The 19243-nt window shown below is 38.8% G+C and overlaps 1 protein-coding gene across 1 annotated transcript in view; it reads left to right on the top strand.

Moving 5' to 3' along the window:
• The window catches only part of LOC127585962 (uncharacterized), a 148074-nt gene extending 130304 nt beyond the window's left edge, over nt 1–17770 (top strand). Inside the window, exon 7 of the mRNA XM_052043721.1 lies at nt 17049–17770. The gene's annotated coding sequence lies outside the window, so the exon portion shown is untranslated. The remainder of the gene's footprint in view (nt 1–17048) is intronic.
• Nucleotides 17771–19243: the final 1473 nt, after the last annotated feature.

The following is a 19243-nucleotide window of genomic DNA, read 5'->3' as shown; positions in this document are numbered from 1 at the left end:
TTCAGTCCGAGTCCATGCAGACCATGGTGCCCACCCAGCTGGTTCCAATTTCCTGTGTTTGGCCCATATCCCTCTAAATTCTGCCCCTGCCTGTATTTAAGCTTCTTAAATGATACTATTGTACCTGCCTCAACCACTTCCTCTGGCAGCTCATTCCATATACTCACCACCCTTGGCGTGAGAAAGTTGCCCCTCAGGTTCCTTTTAAATTTTTCCCCTTTCACCCTAAACCAATGCCCCCTAGTGTTGGACTCCCCTACCCTGGGGAAAAGACTGTTGCCATCCACCTTATCTAAGCCTCTCATAATCTTAAATACTTCTATAAGGTTGCCCCTCATTTTCCTATGTTCCAAGGAATAAAGATCCAGCATAGCCAAGCCTCCAAGTCCTGACAACATCCGCGTAAATCTTCTTTGCATGCTTTCCAGTTTAACCATGTCTTTTCTATAATAAGGTGACCAAAACTGTACACAGTACGCCAAGTGTGGCCTCATCAACGACTTAAACGACTGCAACATAATGTCCCAACTCCCATACTCTGTGCCCTGACTGATGAAGGCCAGCGCGCTAAATGCCTTTTTCACCACCCTGTCCATCTGTGACACTGCTTTCAACAAACTATGCACTTGTATTCCTGGGTCCCTCTATTCCATTACAATCCCTAGTGCCCTACCATTAATAGTACAAGTCCTATGCTGGTTTTACTTTCCAATTTATTGACTTTCCAATTATTATTTTATTTTGGAGCCAAACATTAATCTACCTTATTTGAGACTGAACAGCCTTTAGCTTAAGTAAATAGCCACTCAGTGCTTTACCAGTGCAGTAATAGCTGTTTAGTGTAGACTGACAATGATATCAGCCAAGTAGCTGCACATGGCTAAATTAAATAATACAGCTTACATATGTTTACAAATTTGCTTAGGTTGCATGTAGGCTTGTTTTTCTGAAAATTACAGCACCTTTGTTAAGGCTGAATTTCCCTTTCACTGTTTGTTTAGCAATGATGATATCTGATGCAATAGACATTTATATTAAAATAAACAATAAGCTCGAATAGCCCTGGAAAATATATTCATGTTAGACAAAAGAATCAGTCATGCAAATTTAGTGTGGTGCACACGGACAGGAATTGACACTCACTTATTTTTGTGGCTTTTGCTTCCAATTTGCTGGACTTGAGGCTATAAGGTGTGCAAAGTATTGCATTCTGCACCCTAGTTTCCTCAACAACTACAAGACTAATGCATCCTAAGAAGCTTGCCTGCAGGTTACATGTCTTGATTTCTGTGACCATTAAACATATTGCTTCAGACAGTTTTTAAAATAGTAAATAGGGAAGGGAGGCTCCAGATATTCTATCCTATGGAAATATTGTGCTATTGCAGCACACATCTCAGATGGCTCGAGCACAAGTGGGTTTAATTCCCTTTTACAACATGAAGAAGTTGGCAAATTCCTTTTAAAAATATATGCCTAGAAATGTACACAGTGTCTCTCTTTCTCTCTCTTGCTTTCACTCTCGCTCTCTCTCATTATCAATGTACCCAATCACATTCTTACAGCATTTTGAAAATAACTTTCTTCTTTGTCTCCCAGGCTAGAGTTGCCTGCACAAAGTATCTGGAGCACCAAACTGGAGGGGAATGCCTCTGCTCACAAAGGCTCACCAATGCTGGAGCAGCAGTGGTTCTTCCTTTTCTAGTATTGAAGTAACTTGTGCCTTCTGCTGTAATCCATCTTGCAGCTGAGGACGAGATGCATAAACCAAGCATGCAAATATCTTCCATACCATTATCATGGCTCCTTCCCTAATGGCAATGAATGTTCTGGCTATAGGTACCTGTATCTGTACTGGCAATTCTGCTCAAAAGCTCCATTATCAAGAAATACCATCTACCTGTCACGCCAACCCTACACCTTTCATTTATAAAAGGATTAGTCCTATTTTTAAAAATTTATCTCCTAGTTTTAAAGTTCCCAATTGAAAGAAATATTTTCTCTCTATTCCAACCTCTTAGTGTCCATTAATATCTTGAGGGCATTGTTCCAAGCCTTCTAAATTCCAAGGGTGAAAGCCTAGTGATGTTTCCTCATAATTTAATCAAAGTCCAGGTATCATCTGGGTAAATCTTCACTGGATTCTTTTAACTCATTTTTTTCTGAGGTATAGCATCCACTCGGTGTGATCTAACCATGCCTTTCCATAACTGCAAATGTTAGTTTTAGCTGTATTCTAATCCTTCAGTTCCAAAAATTAACATTTCACCAGCCTTTTTGATTATTTTCTGTGTTAGTCCCTTACATTTAAAGGACATACATGCACAGATGCCCGCTTTATTTCCAGATTTTTACCATTTACAATGAGCTGTGTTCTATTCTTCATAGGTCCAAATCTGATGACCTCACATTTTCTCACAATTAATTCCTTTTGCCACACTAATTCCATTACTGGACCAATTAAGATCTCTGTACTTTTACTTGTTTCCACTGCAGTTCTATGGGATCTGATATGGCTGGAGGGTATTGAGCAGGGTGTGTGGAGTCTGCCATAGGGGAGGGGGGTGGGGGGCATGGCTGATGGAGTGGGGGAGCGTGTTGGGGGGCATGGCTGGTGGGGTGGGGGCAGGGGGGCAGATTGTACTTGTCAGGGCAGCTGATTGGGTTGCTGTTCAGATGCTGTGTGCTCCTTGTCCTCTCCTTCCATATGCTCTGTTGTAGATTGTCAGGATGCCCGGTACCTTCCTGGATGCTCCTTCTCCATTTTGAGTGGGAATGTGCCAGGGATTCCCATAAGTTGTTTAAGATGTTACATTTTTGAAGGAGACCTTCAGAGCACCCTCGAGGTATTTTCTCTGTCCTCCTGGAAATGTTTGCCTTGATATAACTTGGAGGAGAATCCATGTTTCGAAAGTTCGGTATTAGGCACATAGACATTGGGGCCTACCCATGAGAGTTGATTGAAAGTAATCAGAGCATTAACTCTGGACATTATTGTCTTGGGACAGGACACCGACATTGGTTGCTCTACCCTGCCAATGGATTTGGAGGATTTTGCAAAGGCAGCATTATTGGTACTTCTCCGGTACTTGAGGTGCTAACTGTAGGTTGTCCAAAGCATACAAAAGGCAGGGATCTCTGCTGCTTGGTAGATCAGGAGCTTGTTGATGTGTTTGAGGTCTTGGTCTTCAAACATTCTGATGCTATGAGATTTCTCTGGTTCTAGAGTCAGTGTTGAGGACCTCCAGGCTTCTTCCTCTCATCATAAATCATTGCACCACCACCTCTGGTGGGTCTATCCTGCTTGTAGGATGGGACGTCACAAGAAGTTTTGATGGCGGAGTCTGCTATGTTGGCTATATATATGATTCTGTCAGAAGGATGATATCCTGCTATTGCCTGACTAGTCTGTGGAACAGTTCTCCTAGCTTAGCCACCAATCCTCAACTGTTTGTGAGGAAGACGTTGTAAGGTCAACTGGGCTGAGAGCACCTTTACTATATCCAAATTCAGTGCCTTGATTAACGCCAGGTAGTCTGTTTGTTTTTACCTTTTTTCTGTTTTAATATGATTGTATGACATTTCGGGGGGGGGGGGGGTTGGTTAACGGTAATTGCATTACCATGGATCTGGAGTCACTAATATGACAGGCCAGGTAAGGATGGCAGATTTCCTTCCAAGAACGAAGTTAGACAACTGAGACACAAGAGATTCTACAGATGCTGGAATCTGGAGCGACACACACAGAATGCTGGAGGAAATCAGCAGGTTAGGGAGCATCTGTGGAGGGAAATAAACAGTCGAGGTTTCGGTTCAAGGCCTAATATTTCCCTTCATAGATGCTGCCTGACCTGCTGAGTTCCTCCAGCATTTTGTGTGTGTTGAATTAGACAACTGGATGGGTTTTCACAAAAGTTTGGTAGTATTATGGTCAGCATTACTTAGATAATTTTTTTTAATGATTCCAGATCAATTTAAGTTAAATCCTACACACGTATGGGAGATTTGAACTCATGCCCCTGGATTGTTAGTCCAGGCTTCTGGTTCATTGGACTCATAAGCAAGTAAAATGTTTAAACCCAGGGTATAACCTGATCCAACATCTATTTCTTCCAGATTACATTTAGCCTCCTTGTCCATTTGGAGATCTGCTACAGCAGGATACCATAGTCAGTTCTCTGGCTGCATTCCCAGTGGACCTTCTCCACATCCGCACAAATATCAAGTGGATTGTCAGGATCAGACCCTATGGATCCTCATAATATGCCTTGTTTTCTTTTTTAACTACATCTCACATCATCAGTCACATTTGGTGGCACAATAGCACAGCTAGTAGAGTCACAACCTCACAGCACCAGAGACTCGAGTTCAATCCTGACCTCAGGTGCTGTCTGTGTGGAGTTTGCATGTTCCTCCTGTGACCATGCAGGTTTCCTCTGGGTGTTCTGGTTTCCTCCCAAATCCCAAAGACATGAGAGTTAATGGGGTAATTGGTTCCTGTAGATTGCCCTGAGTGTGAGGGTGAGTGGATGAAATAGGGGGAGAATGTGGGCAGAATAAAAATTGGGATTAACATATGATGAGTGTAAGTGGGTGGTTGATGGTCAGTGTCGAGCTGGTGAGCCAAAGGGTCTGTTCTTATGTATCTCCCTCTCTCTCATTCTATGACATCAACCCAGCTCTGATCCTGCACCTCCCTACAAGATGTGGTCAAGATCTGGAGCTATCTTCTCCTTCATCTTCATGTTTTAAACTTCTGTTGACTCGTATTCCATGCATCAAAAATACTTCTGTTTACGTTACTGAAAACAATATTAGCATTCTCCTTTTTGTTTAAGCAGACCCCATTCCAGAGGCATCACTGGTATAGCACTAAATCAAACACATCAGATGATTATACTTATGTTAGAACTTGGATCAGTGTTAAAATAACATTGTCCTATTTTCAGTAGGACAGTTTCTATAAGAGTTAAGCAATCCTATCCACCAAATCATGGGACACTCAATGAGGGCATAAAATAGCCCGAAAAGAATTGCTGATAACTTCATTCTCACAATCTACTGTTGAAGGCTTGCAGAAAATCCTAGAGAAAAACTTCAAACAACTGATTATCTCATTTCTCAATGGGTTCTTCCAATCTTGCACCAAATTTACATTGGCAGTGCTGGAAAAGCCCCACCCAGACATCAGTGTCCAGTTTGAGCAATGGCAATTGGTCATTTGATCCAACTATTGAATAATTACCAGAAATGTAGAACAATAAACTCACACACTGTGTTGCACACCAGCTGTTGAACTACACTCCAACCCATGTAACTGTGTATCAGCCCAAAGAAAATTATACCTGTCCAGGGAACTACACGTGAGGCTATTGAACTGTGCACTGAATGGTGTAGCAATCTATTGAACTATAAGCCAGCCCATTGAACAGTTCACCTGCCCTTTGTACTTTGATTATAGATGATGGTAAACATTTGTGGGTGGCACAGCTGGTAGAGCTGATACCTCACAGCTCTCAAGACCCGGGTTCAATCCTGACTTCGGGTGCTAGTTGTGTCGAGTTTGCATGTTCTCCATGTAACGTCATGTGTTTCCTCCTGATGCTCTGGTTTCCTCCCACATCCCAAAGACATGCAGGTTGGTAGATTAATTGGCCATTGTAAAGTGCCCCTACTGTGTAGGTCAGTGGTAAAATCTGGGGGGGGGGGGGGGGGGTGGGGGCAGTTGATGAAAATGTGGACAGAATAAAAACAATGGTATTAATGTTGGATTAGTGTAAAATGGGTGGTGCAGACTTCCTGTACTGTGTGACTCCATGACTACAACACACTGCTATTGTACGGAATAACATTGCAATTCAGATAATATAAATATTGTCGAAAAATAATTTTTTTTCATGGTACATTTTTTGCATTTTCAATCGGAGTTGAAATAGGTTTGAAATGAGAAACCCAGAATGCTTGAGAAATATGTGTTTTGGATTGATGATTTCGAGGACAATAGAACATCAATCCATCGGAGAATTTGCTCCACCTTTCTCTTTGACTACCAATTGGCAGGATGAAATCAAACTATGTTACCCACTATTGGCCTTTTGTATCTTCCTCTGAAATTTGAGGCCTCTGTGTCTTTGATTATTGTTGGAAATCAAATCTCTTGACTCTTACCCACTCTGGTCTTTGGTACAATGTTGGTACTATGATCTTCTATTACAATAAAAAGCTAACTGAATTATACATAGCCCCAATCCTGAAAAGATGATATTATCCAGTACAGCAGACTTGGTAAATCCTGAGAGATGTATGTAAAGTTATCTTGTGCTGAGAAAGTTGCATGTTACTGAGGTCAAATAAAGATTGATCAAGAGCAGGTAGGTCATGCTTTGAGAGTGAATTTCTGTACATATGTTTGTATAATTCAGTGATCTTATCTTGGAGATATTGTGGTTATGTATAATGCTGGAGATCAAAACTGGCCAGCCCATTTATTCTCATGACTCACAGTTGACTACAGAAAAAAAAAAGCTGCTGCATTTTTGCACCAGTTTGTGTTTGTGTTTGTTTGTGTTAACCCTTTGCATAACATGATTCATGTGCATTTACCCACCCAGCCATTTCTTCCAAACCGTCCTCTCAAAGTTAGTTTTTACAAAGGTCAGAGTTCATGTGGTGAGAGCTCGGGGACAATCTGGTTATTATGCCAGCAGGACCTACTTGATTGTTTTGCTCATTAACAGTAAAGGTCCCCAAAAAGACCTAAGGAACATAAAATTCATGATATAAATGGAAGATCCCATAACTGCTTATAATGTGCACAGGGGCTTTGAAAGACATTTTCCAATGTTTACCCATCCATGTTTTATATTCTCACATTTTACAGTTCAAATGAAAAGCTGTAAATATCAATTAGTGCAATCCCATTCAATGGGCCTGACTTAAGTTCACTACTTCGCTCACAGTGTTGCCCTGTACATTTCAACTAATCTCTTACTGAAACTGTTCTCTTGTTGATTTAAGAAGGTCTTAATTTTTTTTCTCTCTCTTATAAATGTAATCTGCTTACAAAATCTTCACACTTGATCCTGGGCAAGTTATTTGACCATGAGGTCAGGGGTGGGGACGCACAGTCAAACCTCAGGCCGATCCTGTTCTCATTTAATGTTCACATCAAGGGAAACTCCGGCCCTGTGTTTTCTTTTCCTATCCTTCCCTAGCCTGGGGATAATTAAAACCATTGGTTGCGTCACTGGCATCTTCAGTCCTCAATATAACAGAGAACTGGTTTGCACAATGGCATATAAGAATGGCTGCTGTTAAGCATGTTTATACATTTAGTGCAACACACTGAGTTCGGTATTTTCTTCGTCCAACTCGGTTTTGCACTAACCCTGCACTAATTTTGTATTCTGTATATACCGTTTTTTGCATTATCTGCACTAGCACAATTCTTTTGTCTGCGTTTATTGTATGTCCTCTGTTCTATGTATGTCCTCTGTTGTGTGAGTCTAGGGGTAACGACATTTCATTCCTCCATGTGTTTTTATAGCATATGGGTGAATGACAATAAAGTATAACTTGAACTTGAACATTGTTTGAATCCACAATCTGCCTGGTATGCATGGGCTAGTGGACCACTATTGTTTTTGATATCCTGGAGGAGGGTGAAGCTGATGGAGGTATTTTACATACCAAGATCTGATCAATTAAAAATGTAATCTTTTTTTTACTCAAATGTAGCATGTGAAGTTCTGTACTAGATGATTGTCTGAAGCCCAGTTTGTGCATTTGAAATTGTACCACTTTATGTAAAGTAGTGTAACTTATTTTCACTCTTATTCAGTGGGCATGAAATTTGGATTTAAAGCTAGCCTTAAATGTTTGTTTTCTGTCTGGCTTTTGGATACAGGATTGTGAAACTAGTTGTATTATGCAGTACATAGATAAATGAGGTTTGCAAGACTGTAATTTTGATGGAAGAAGGTTAGTGTATTCCTCTAGCATCCCTCTATGTACTGACCTGCTTATTTTAAGTTGCTTCACTTCCCCGCTGAGTTAGGAGGCAAGGAATGGCACCCACAATTAGTGTTTTAATATTGCCAGCATTAATTTCTAATGAAAGAAGGCTGTGTGTTATGATGCAGTTATATAGCCCAATAAAGGAAGTAAGAGTAGACACAATACTGTTTGGCCCCTGTTACTGCTTTTTCATTACACTATAATGTGCATCATTAAAAAAAACCTTTTCAATGTATTTGTAGTCATTCTCTAAAGTTCCTCTTACTGGAGCTCCAGAAGTAATAGGGTGAGATTGCCAGGATGTCGGACAGACATTGCTAACTGCGTCACTCAACACTCTCCAATTCTATTCCAGAGATGACAGTCTCTGATCCTAGCAGGACTGGGGCTGAATTATTCCATGGAGAACACAATGATCGATATCTCTGGCTCTCCTTAAGCACTTCAAATTCTTTCATACACAGACATTCTTTCACCTCCTTTATGAAGAAGTTAATCAATAGAGCATTAGCCTTAGTTGCATTTGATAGGTGCCTCTAACTCATATCCATGACATTGAATGGAAAGCATGTTTATTTTAATCTTCAATTTCACTTAACACTAGCTAATTTAGTGCCTTAGTCTTCTGATATTGTGATCTTGTGATCGAAAGAAAAGCCACAAATCAGCAATAATAGAACTTTATACCTGTTCAGAGTTGCTTTCATATTTTGAGAGTCCCCAAGAAGTTTGTTTTTTGGGTGGCTTTCCCAATATCTCACTTTCCTGTCTGAAGTTCAGCCTTGTATTATCACACCAACACTCAATCATACCCAGCATTGTTAAACAGGTAAACTTTCCAAAAATTTTACATGTAATTAATTTAGGACACACTTACTGGTATTTGAGATGACAACATATTTCTGATTAGCTACATGTGTTAATTTGTTGCAATCTTTACAGAACCACAACATGTATTAAAATGCTTTGGGATGTCTTTAGGTCATGACAAGCATAATATAAATACAAGTTGTCCTTTCTTTTAATCTAATCAGAATACTAGAGACCAGCATTTTCTAGCTGGTCTGTAGGGGGATGCAAAAGCATTGTGACTCAGGATGAGGTCAGGCTATTTCATGAAAAAGAATTTTTTTCTTGCAGTTGGTCACTTCAATGGAAACCAGTTCACTGGGACTTTCGGTCTAATGCTTTCTCCCAGTTCTGTTACAAAATTAACCAGATCGTACTGATTAAAACCACTGCCATTAAGTTGATAAAGCTGAAGTGAGTCCCAGACATGGACCATTGAATGCAAAATCCGAGACTTAGTGACAGATCAGGAAGACCAAGTCTGTCAGTTTGCCTTGCTGCTGGAGTCCACTCGGAATCCAGCGATGGAGTCCAGGCTGTCACTCAGGCAGGACAGTGCAAAGACACTTGTTTTGTATATTCTATCTGTATGATGTAATTAATGAAACAAGAACAGATAAAAGGTAAATATTGCTGTTAGTTTTCTCTAGATGCAGGTGCAAAACTCGATGCACATGACAAAATGTGAAACACTCGATGAAGATTCATCTTAATGAAAGTACAAGGTTACATTATGTTCATCTGGTGAATAGCTGGAGCAGATCTCAGTGACAATCTTATGAAAGTCATCATGCTCAGACAGCAAACCAAAGTGCCACTTTTACCTTTAATTCAAATATAACAAACAAGATCACAAGCAAAATAATGCAGGTGTTGGAAATCTGAAAAAAAACAGGAATTGTTTTAAATATTCAGGAGGTCAGGCAGCATCTGAGGAGGAAATAAAACCACTGACTAACCTGAATTCAGTTTTATTTTAATGAGCTAACACCAAATTGAAACAACTGACAATCCCTGAGCACCAAGATTCTGAACAGGTGGAAGTATTATCACAGAGTAATCACTCTGGAAAATATTGTCCTGTGAAAATATTGTAAGATTAAAATGATAGTCTGCCAGTGTGAAACTTGCATAAAAATTCAGGTGAACTTAATGGCAAATCAATCAGAAATTTCTTAGATTGACTACCAAGAACAAATGAAGCATGCACTTCAAAAAGTGATGGTTGGTAGGAATGAATTAGCATTGTACTGTGAATGGCAGACTAACATTCTTTGATCCCTTCAGGTGGTCGATAGAAGAGAAATGATAGATGATGTACACTTAGATTTGCAAATTTGTTTTATTTATAGAATTGGAGATATCATGGATAGAAAATAGGTGGATGGATAGAAGGCAAAAAGTTGGGATGAAAGATGCATGTGTGAACTGATGGGCAGTGATCAATTTTTACTTTGTAAGTATAAATGCAAAAAGAAGACCACAATCTATCAGGACCGCAGATTGTGATTTAAATTATGTGTTTTGCACAACATTCCATCCAATGCAGTGGCATGTGGAACACCCTCAGGAGGTGATAAGGGGCTATAAAATTGCAAGTTCTTTCTTTCCAATAGGCAGTATTATCCTCCTTATATCGTAGCTGGGTCAGAATGCTAGATATTGGCATTAGATTTCAGAAGTGAAAATTCTTCACCATCTATTGATGAGCACAGCATTCATCAGCATTGGTGTTATTTCACAATGAAACTACTTTTACAATGTTGATAAAAAAAATTATAGTCATTATGACCCAAAATTACTTTATAGAATAACAAAGTTTGTCTAAACATCCCTTCACTATTTATTGGACACTTTAGTAAAATAATAATATTATTACAGACATAGCATAATTTTTTACTTCAATCACTTTATTACTAACACATTGTTAACCCACAAGTGCGAGGAACTGATTTATGATGAAACCATAAGTTAAAAGGCTGCGGCAACAAAGAAGAATTGGCACCATGAAACAATTTTTAATACTATTGTGTGAATGCAGCTATAATGTTCTAAGTTTTGACTAAAGTGTTAAATAATGTTTATCTTTGAGTCATAACCATTAATATTAAGGGTTCAAATGTACTGAAGCATGTAAGGAGACATTCCAACCCATGGAAATTCATTCAAAAGTGAAACAACAAGGTGCTGGTTTACCTGAATTGAGGTAATCCACAATAACACTAATCTGAAATGAAATGATTTGCTGAACTTCACTTCAAAAAAGCAATATTGCAGATCTGGAAACAGCTATCAGTCACGGAGATTATCAGGAAATAACCCAGCTAGGCAACTGAGTGCTAATACCCATCAAAACTTAAATGTTATTCTGTCAACAACTGTGATTGAATAACAGAAGCAAAACTTGTTTTCAGATACACTACTCATTAAAAGAGTCCCTTAGAATGATGAAAAAAAAATATAATTAACTTCAGGATTCCTTATTTTGCTCCAAAGTGGCAGACACAGACACCACATTTATCTCCCCATGGAGGAAAAAAAAAGCTCCAGTAAAATAGCCTGCGATAGACTCAATTTTGGATGCAACTGAGAAATTTCACCCAAAATGTGCTTCAAGCTACACAGTTTGGCTCATGTTTTGAATGTTTGTTAAAAGTTATTTGCATAATAACAAACAGAAATTCTTCCACAAACCAGCACCATCTGATTTCTACCAGGAAGTATTCCTCTGACGTATTTAAGTGGTAAGCTGAGTACAACTGAAATGGCTTTACCAACAAAATCAACACGTTTAATGTGTCCAATACTCCATCTGTGAATAAGCTGAGTTAGAATGATGGAAGATATTTTTTTTAAAGAACTGTTTAACTCAGTAATTTTATTGGTGTACACTAATTAGCTTTTGAGTAAAGTAAATGTGTTTGGATATGAAAAATATTTAAAATATGCCTACTGCCGCTTGTGCGCCCATGAAAATGAATGTACTTTGCAGAATTGTTCTGAACTCATGCAATTCATGGAACCTCTGAATTTTTGCAGAGGTCTGGCCAGTATTGGGTTCAGAATGTGATTTGGGTAAATGGAATTGAATCACAGAAACTATATATGGGTGATTTTAAATTCCTCAGCTAGGCCCATCAGTTGCTCCCAAGTTGCATGAGAATTTAAACTCAAACCTAACATAAACAAAGAGAAGGTTCTCTCTTCTTTATTACCTACCCCTCATATCCCTTTCCCCAGAAATAAAAGTATGCAATCTTACCTCATCAGGACCTGCACATGCTAAACCTTTCTACAAAAACAGAACAAAATGACGAAAACTGCTTTGTATAATTTGCATGTGATGTCATCAAGCTGAAAATACACAATAGATTTGGAACTCTGATACCAGAGATGTGTCCTATCTCATCATGGAGCAGCGCTAATAGCAAATGTCGAGAAAACTCTTGCTAAGGACAGTACATTCTTCCAGCTGAGGGAGTGAGAATTGGGTGCAGCAAAGATACCCAGGCTACCCAGCCTTTGGCATGCTCTTGAGCCACAGATTTTATGTGGCTGGTGTTTATTTGGCTGGTAGCACTTTTCCTGAAGTATCTCTTGTCTTTGAACAGTAAAGGAACGACTGCTCACTTCTGCCAAGTATGAAGAAGCAAATCTGATTGAACTTGTAACCTGTCATGGTAATAAGGGTAATCTAACAGTTCATCTGTCATGGGACATGGCTACAGACCATTAGTGCATGTTCTCCAATGTCCATTCTTTCCCCTTTTTTATCTTCTTCATTCAATGACATCTCTATGGCTTTGAATTAATGATGGAGTCGGTGTGGTAACTTTACACATACTAAACATTAATATTAAACACTCAGATTTACTCATACCATCAAGTTTGTTCCATATCAACCAAACTCTAGAGTGTGTTGGTGCTCTATATTATGATTTTATTCTCCATCTTGATTTCTAGAAAACTGTATTTCATCACAGGATGTTTATGATTTATTAAAATGTTATTGAGGATAATGAAATGCTTAACTTTGAAGGTCCTGAGGCATAGATATCACAGTGCATCAAGTTTCTTTTGATACATTTGTTTTGGCATGCCCCTATTTTACATGCAAAAATTGTTTCCTTTGTTTCAGTTTGGAATGACTATTTTTTTAAGTTTAGAGAGCCACTCACATTTTGTCTTTTAAGAAGCAACGATTTTTTAAAAAGATCGTTCTCATTCATCAAGTGCTGTGCAAACTCAGAACATTTGCTAACATTCACAACAAAATGCCTTTCACAAAATACTTAATCCAAGGTATTGCAACAAATTTGAAAACAAAAATGATTTTAATGAAGGAGGAGGAATGGGAGGAACAGCTGGTCGGATATAGAAGGATGCAGATTTATATGATATCACAGAAGTTGGAAATTTGATTTTATTGTTGTTGCCTCATTGACTTTTCTGTTTGTTTAGGGTCATTTGATTAATCTTTGCAGCAAAGGGATCACTTTATGAATTTACTTGCCCAGCTAGATACCTATGCTTTGTACTCCTAAGGGAGCAGAACCTTAAAATTAGAGCAAAAAATAAATAACGTGGTGGAAACTCAATCCTGACAGTTTGTTGTGTATCACACTTCATTTTCACTGGTGTCAATGGAGCTGAGTTTTGGAAGCAGGCTGCCGAAACCAGCCGCCATTGCTATGTGCTGTTTTAGTCCCTGCTCCCCAGGCACAAATATCTACCCTAGTGTCTCTCCGGTCAATTCCTTTAATCCTCAATTAGTTCTCCCATTAATCTAAACTGATTTTTATTAAGAAGTGTGACTGTATATTTATCTCCAAAAACAAACTGCTTGAGAAACTCGGCAGGTCAACTGGCATCTGTGGAGGCAAAGGGATAGCCGACATTTATTTAATTCCTTCCATCAATGGTTGCTTTGCGTTGGTTGATCGTTATTTCATACACTGTGTGGCTGCTGCATTGCTGACTCCTGGTGCACACTCATGTGGCAGCAGTGTCACTTCACTCAACACCAAAAATGGAGGATGATTTGCTGGCAGCAAAGATTGTCTACTATTTGGCTTCTATAAGCGCAGGAAATGGAAATCAGCCCCATGCTATTCATGCACTACACTGCCCAAACACTAACCAACAAATGTTTCCTCTTTTATTCTGAATACCATCAACTTATACCAAAAAGTCTCTTGCGAAGAGAACAAATGGTTTTCCCCCAGGTACTTCAGTTTCCTCCCACATCCCACAGGTGTGCTAGGCAGGTTGATTGGCTATTATGTTACTCTTTAATGTAAGTTTTAATAGAAGAAGAACCAAAGGGAAGTTGCTGAGCATGTGAGGGAGAATAAACAGCTGGGGTACAGGGAAATAAGGAGGTAGAAATGGGACTCATAAGGTTGTTCTGCTGGCTGCCATGGACTCAAAGGGCAGAATGGCCTTGTTCTGTGTTGTACTAAGTAAGAATAGTATTCATGTGAGGCTTCTGCATTGAATGGGATTTTCAGGAGAGATTTATTGTTCTTACTGGGTTACTTCAGGACTTTTTACATTTTAGAAGTTTATCAGACTTGTTTGAAAACACTTGTGCAAGGCAATTTGCAATATTATACCAAGCAAATGACTGTATTCTTGACTCTCCCCTGTAATGGCTTCAGTGTGTGTTGGGAGGTCAACCAGAATAGTGGATTAGAGTCGACCTCCGAAGATTGTGGGTTGCAGTGTGGAAGGACTGGAGTGTGGATTGTTGCACTTGCAGTTAGTCATGATACAGTATTTGATCCAGTGCCAGATCAAAACATTGACATTCGGATTCCAAATGTACTATTGAGCATGATTGTCATCCAGCTCTTCTCAGCATTCTGCATTATGAATTGGCATGGATCTCCAAAACTGGACCTGACTGTGGAGCTATAAGTTCCAAAGAAAGATGTACATTTATAAAGTATATTTCATGCTTCAAGACTTCCAGTTCTGAAGTCTGTTGATTGTTGTAAAATAGGAAGGCAAACACCAGTGAAATAGATAACCAGATCGCCTGTCACTGCTGTCGTCAAGGCCACCAGGAACAACTCCCTGCTCTTCTTCACATAATGAAGTGGAGTCTTTTACATCCCCTTTGAGAGGGCAATACCAGGTTCAGTTTAACATTCCATTCAAAAGCTTACGTTTCTAATAATCTTGACTTTGGTTTCTGGATGGAATTTGCCACCAAAGCCTTCTAATTCAGCAGTGAGGGTGTGAAAGTTAAGATATAGCTGATACGTATGAATGAATCTCTGCGTGCTCGCACTCATCTCAGCTCAACCACGTGTGTCAGCTTAGTTCAGTATTGCACTGTGTTCTTTGATTTCCTAATTACAAATATTCAAATACTGAGTCGGCTGTTTTGTCACAAGCTGAGAGCTTTCACTTCTTTGACTCCTAAAATGTTTCAGATAAACAAGCATGTGACTGCTTCAGCACTATGATAAGCCTGGAACTACTGACATTTCTCAGATTAAGTGCCAGAATGTTTTTTAGAACTTATGCATGAACAGAGAAGTCTTGAATAAGACCTTGAACTCTGCCAGAGCTATCCCAGCTGTAATCTTCCACCAGGTTCCCCATTGGGGTCCAATGGTACATCATGAGCTGCTGGGATTCCCCAGTACTTATTCTGGGGATTCAGCTCTTATATCCTGCACCAGGTTAGATCTCACAAGATCACAAGACAAGGGAGCAGAAGCAGGCCATTCGGCCCATCGAGTCTGCTCCAAGGAAAAGGGAAAAAGAAATGGGGTGGGAAAAAAAGAAAAAAGAAAAGAGAAAAAAAACTATTCTAATCCCATTTTCCAGCCTTATCCCCATATCCCTTGATACCCTGACTACTTAGATATCTGTCTATCTCCTCCTTGAACACCCCCACTGATCTGGCCTCCACTGCTGTGCGTGGCAAGGAGTTCCACAATTTCACCACCCTCTGGGTAAAGAAATTTCTCCTCATCTCTGTCTTGAAACTGTACCCTCTAATTCTAAGATTGTGCCCTCTGGTCCTGGACTCGCCCACCAAGGGAAACAGCCTAGCCACATCTACTCTATCCTTACCTGTCAACATTTTAAATGTCGCTACGAGGTCCCCTCTCATCCTTCTGTACTCCAGTGAGTACAGTCCAAGAGCCGACAAACGCTCATCATACTTAAGCCCTTTCATTCCCGGAATCATTCTCGTAAATCTCCTCTGAACCCTCTCCAACGTCAGCACATCCTTCCTAAGATGTGGGGCCCAAAACTGCGCACAGTATTCCAAATGAGGCCTCACTAGTGCCCCGTAGAGCCTCATCAACACTTCCTTACTTTTATACACTATACCTCTCGAGATGAATGCCAACATAGCATTCGCTTTCTTAACCACCGATCCAACCTGGTGTAGGATCTGTAAGCCCACCCATTAAAATGGGGATTGTGAGGCTGCAGAGAAGATAAGTAAAAGTAAGGGAAGTTACATTTTTAATTATTTGTGTTTTATGTTTTACTTGAAAGTGTTTCCATGTATTTTTGGTTAATTTTCTTTTATTTATTTTTTAATCAGTACCTTCTAAAATATTTCCAAATATTTATTTCATTTTAGTAGTTTTTAAATGTATCTGAATGTCAGAGACATTCAGAAGTATCATAAAATTTTGGCAGCTAGCAAAGCTGGGGGTGGGCTTTTGCCTTTAGTCAAAGTGGTACAGAGGAGTTTGTGATTGGGGCTTATTATGGTCAGTCCTCCTTATTCCATTATGTTGCTTAATCCAAATCATTATTCTGTTGAACAAAGAACAAAGAACAAAGAAGGCATATTAAACTAACAGACAGGTACATGTTTGTGGAGATTTAATGCTTTGATTTAATTACTATTTATTATTTAAGATATTTAAGATATTTATTTATAAGTCACATGTACATTGAAACACACAGTGAAATGCGTCTTTTTGCATTACTGAAAATGTGCTGGAGTCATCCCGCAAGCGTTGCCACTCTTCCGGTGCCAACATAGCTAAATAATATTTCATTTTCAGACAAGTCACTACTTTTTTTACAGCCTATTTGAAAGTTTTAACTACTGTTCCTTAAAGGCTCAGAGAGTATAGCTCAAATATAGTTTCTGCTAACCCAATCATTGTCACTAATTACTTTTTTCCCTTCTTCATACGCAGGAAGCCAGCTGATTGAGACCTAAAGAAGACTGTCCTTAAGCCTCATAATGTTATATGAAGTTGGATCTTGCTGGTTGGATCAACAGGAAAATGATTTAATCACAGTCGAGGCCAATTCATGTAGCCTTCTGAAAAGCTTGGATTAGTTGTATCTTTTTTCGTAGATCTTGTCTGAATAACTCAAGATTGTTATCTTAGACCTTGCATTCAGTGAAATTAATCTTGAATAACAGAGGCTTCTTTTCAAATGAGAAAAAATTGTTTAAGATTGGAATTACTTTTTTAAACTTTTACCAGAAAATTAAAACCATTAATATATCACAACTTTGTAAAGATTTCAGACAAGTTTATCATGCGACCGAGTACAGAAAGCCAACAACAGATCAATACGTCCTAAGTTTGGATAATTTTTGCATTTTTTTTATATCCTGTCATTCTCTATCCTATTATTTGTGTAGTTATCATGGCATCTGGGATGTTGTTTCAGTTCAAAGAAACATTCATGCATGCTTGTAGAAACCTGGCTTCAGCAAAAACTACTGAAATAAAAGGGTAGCCTTTCTCTAATTTTTTTTTGCTTATGCTGAAGCTGGCATTTATGAAATGCTTATTACAGAGTGTACACTTTTTATGATTTGTACATAATTCCTTATTCTTTCTATTTGGAACATTGTAAAACATTTATGTCAAAAGCAAATTTACAATAAACATGTAAGTGACTATTTGTCTGTGTTAACTTTATTTTTGCCCTTATGCAATTAAAGTTCAACTACCTGATATGTCCATTCAAACAATGGTCCAGACGTGGTTTCTATCAATATACTTCAGTGTTTAATTTACTCTCTTGCCTTTCAGCTCACATATATTTTCCCCTCTAGGTTGCTGTAGTTGTAAATTGGAGAATTCACAATTTAACAACAGGATAAAACTTATTTTGTGCACAAAAAAATTGCAGAGAACAAATTCAACAGGCTGTCAAACTTCCAAGAATAGACAAAACTTGTTAAAAAGGAAAAGGAATCTCCAAACATTTGGTGGAAAAACATTGAAACAAAACCTTCTTGTTTGGTGAAGAAGAAATTGAGATGCCACAGATGAGTTAAATGTTTACTTGTTTGCTTCCCCAAGCAGGTAATGGAAACTTCTTGGCAAGAGATTGTGACCACACAAAATACATTGCCCATGAATCCTTGAAATAAAACAACATTTCTGACATTAATGAAGCTATCATGATATAGCTCCTCAATAATAACATATAATCACATCAATGGCCCAAAAATGAACGCTATTAAGTAATGATTTTCAAGCATTTGTATATTACCTGTTTGCCAATGCCAAACTTTTGGAGAACCCATTTGACTGCTAAGCATGGACGCTCATATTCCAGGACAGGTATTCAGATGCAACTTACAAGACACTTGTTGAAATCTGACGTTTTTGAAAAGTGTTAAATGGGAACTGATTGTAACACATTTCAGTTAAATGTTGCATGAACACTTCTGGCACACAGTTTGAGTATAATGGGAGCACATGACTGTTACTATAACATCAGAGCCACATTCCCTATCACTAACAAGTCATTTTGCAGAACAACCTAGAAGTGTCACTAAAACAAGTTTTGGGGATTCAGAATAACAATACACATATTATCATGTATTTGGCATGAGATATCTTAATGGTGTATTTCCATATTTTCCGGGATTTTTTTCTGATGGTTTTGCATTTTACCAGATCCCATGATAGGCATCCATGAAAGTTGTGTTAATGAGGCAGAAGTTATTAAGCCAATTTGACATTAGCTACTATGCACATTTGCAGAACACAATTTCTGTATTTTTCTTAAGTAACTCAACAGTGAGGGTATTATGACCAGCTGCAAGCACTGGGCATTTGCATTCCCTTGCTGTTGATTACTGACCTCCAGAGTGTTAATGGAAGTCTGGTACTCCAGTGGCCATAGGGGCATATTCAATAAAGCTTTAGGGATCTCTGTGAGTAAACAGTTGAAAGGCATTTTCTTTCTGTGAAAAACAATTAATGTGTTTGCCACAGGAAAAAAAAATATCCGTGATCTCTCGATATATCAGTGCGCTGGAAATACACTGAGGCTACCAACATCATAAAAATATAAGAAACAGAAGTAGTGGAGGGTCATTCAGTCCCTTCAACTTGCTCTGACATTGCTCTGTCATTCA

Source organism: Pristis pectinata, chromosome 2 (genome assembly GCF_009764475.1).
Source record: "Pristis pectinata isolate sPriPec2 chromosome 2, sPriPec2.1.pri, whole genome shotgun sequence".
Lineage (NCBI taxonomy): Eukaryota > Metazoa > Chordata > Chondrichthyes > Rhinopristiformes > Pristidae > Pristis > Pristis pectinata.
This window is presented reverse-complemented; position numbering and strand designations above follow the sequence as displayed.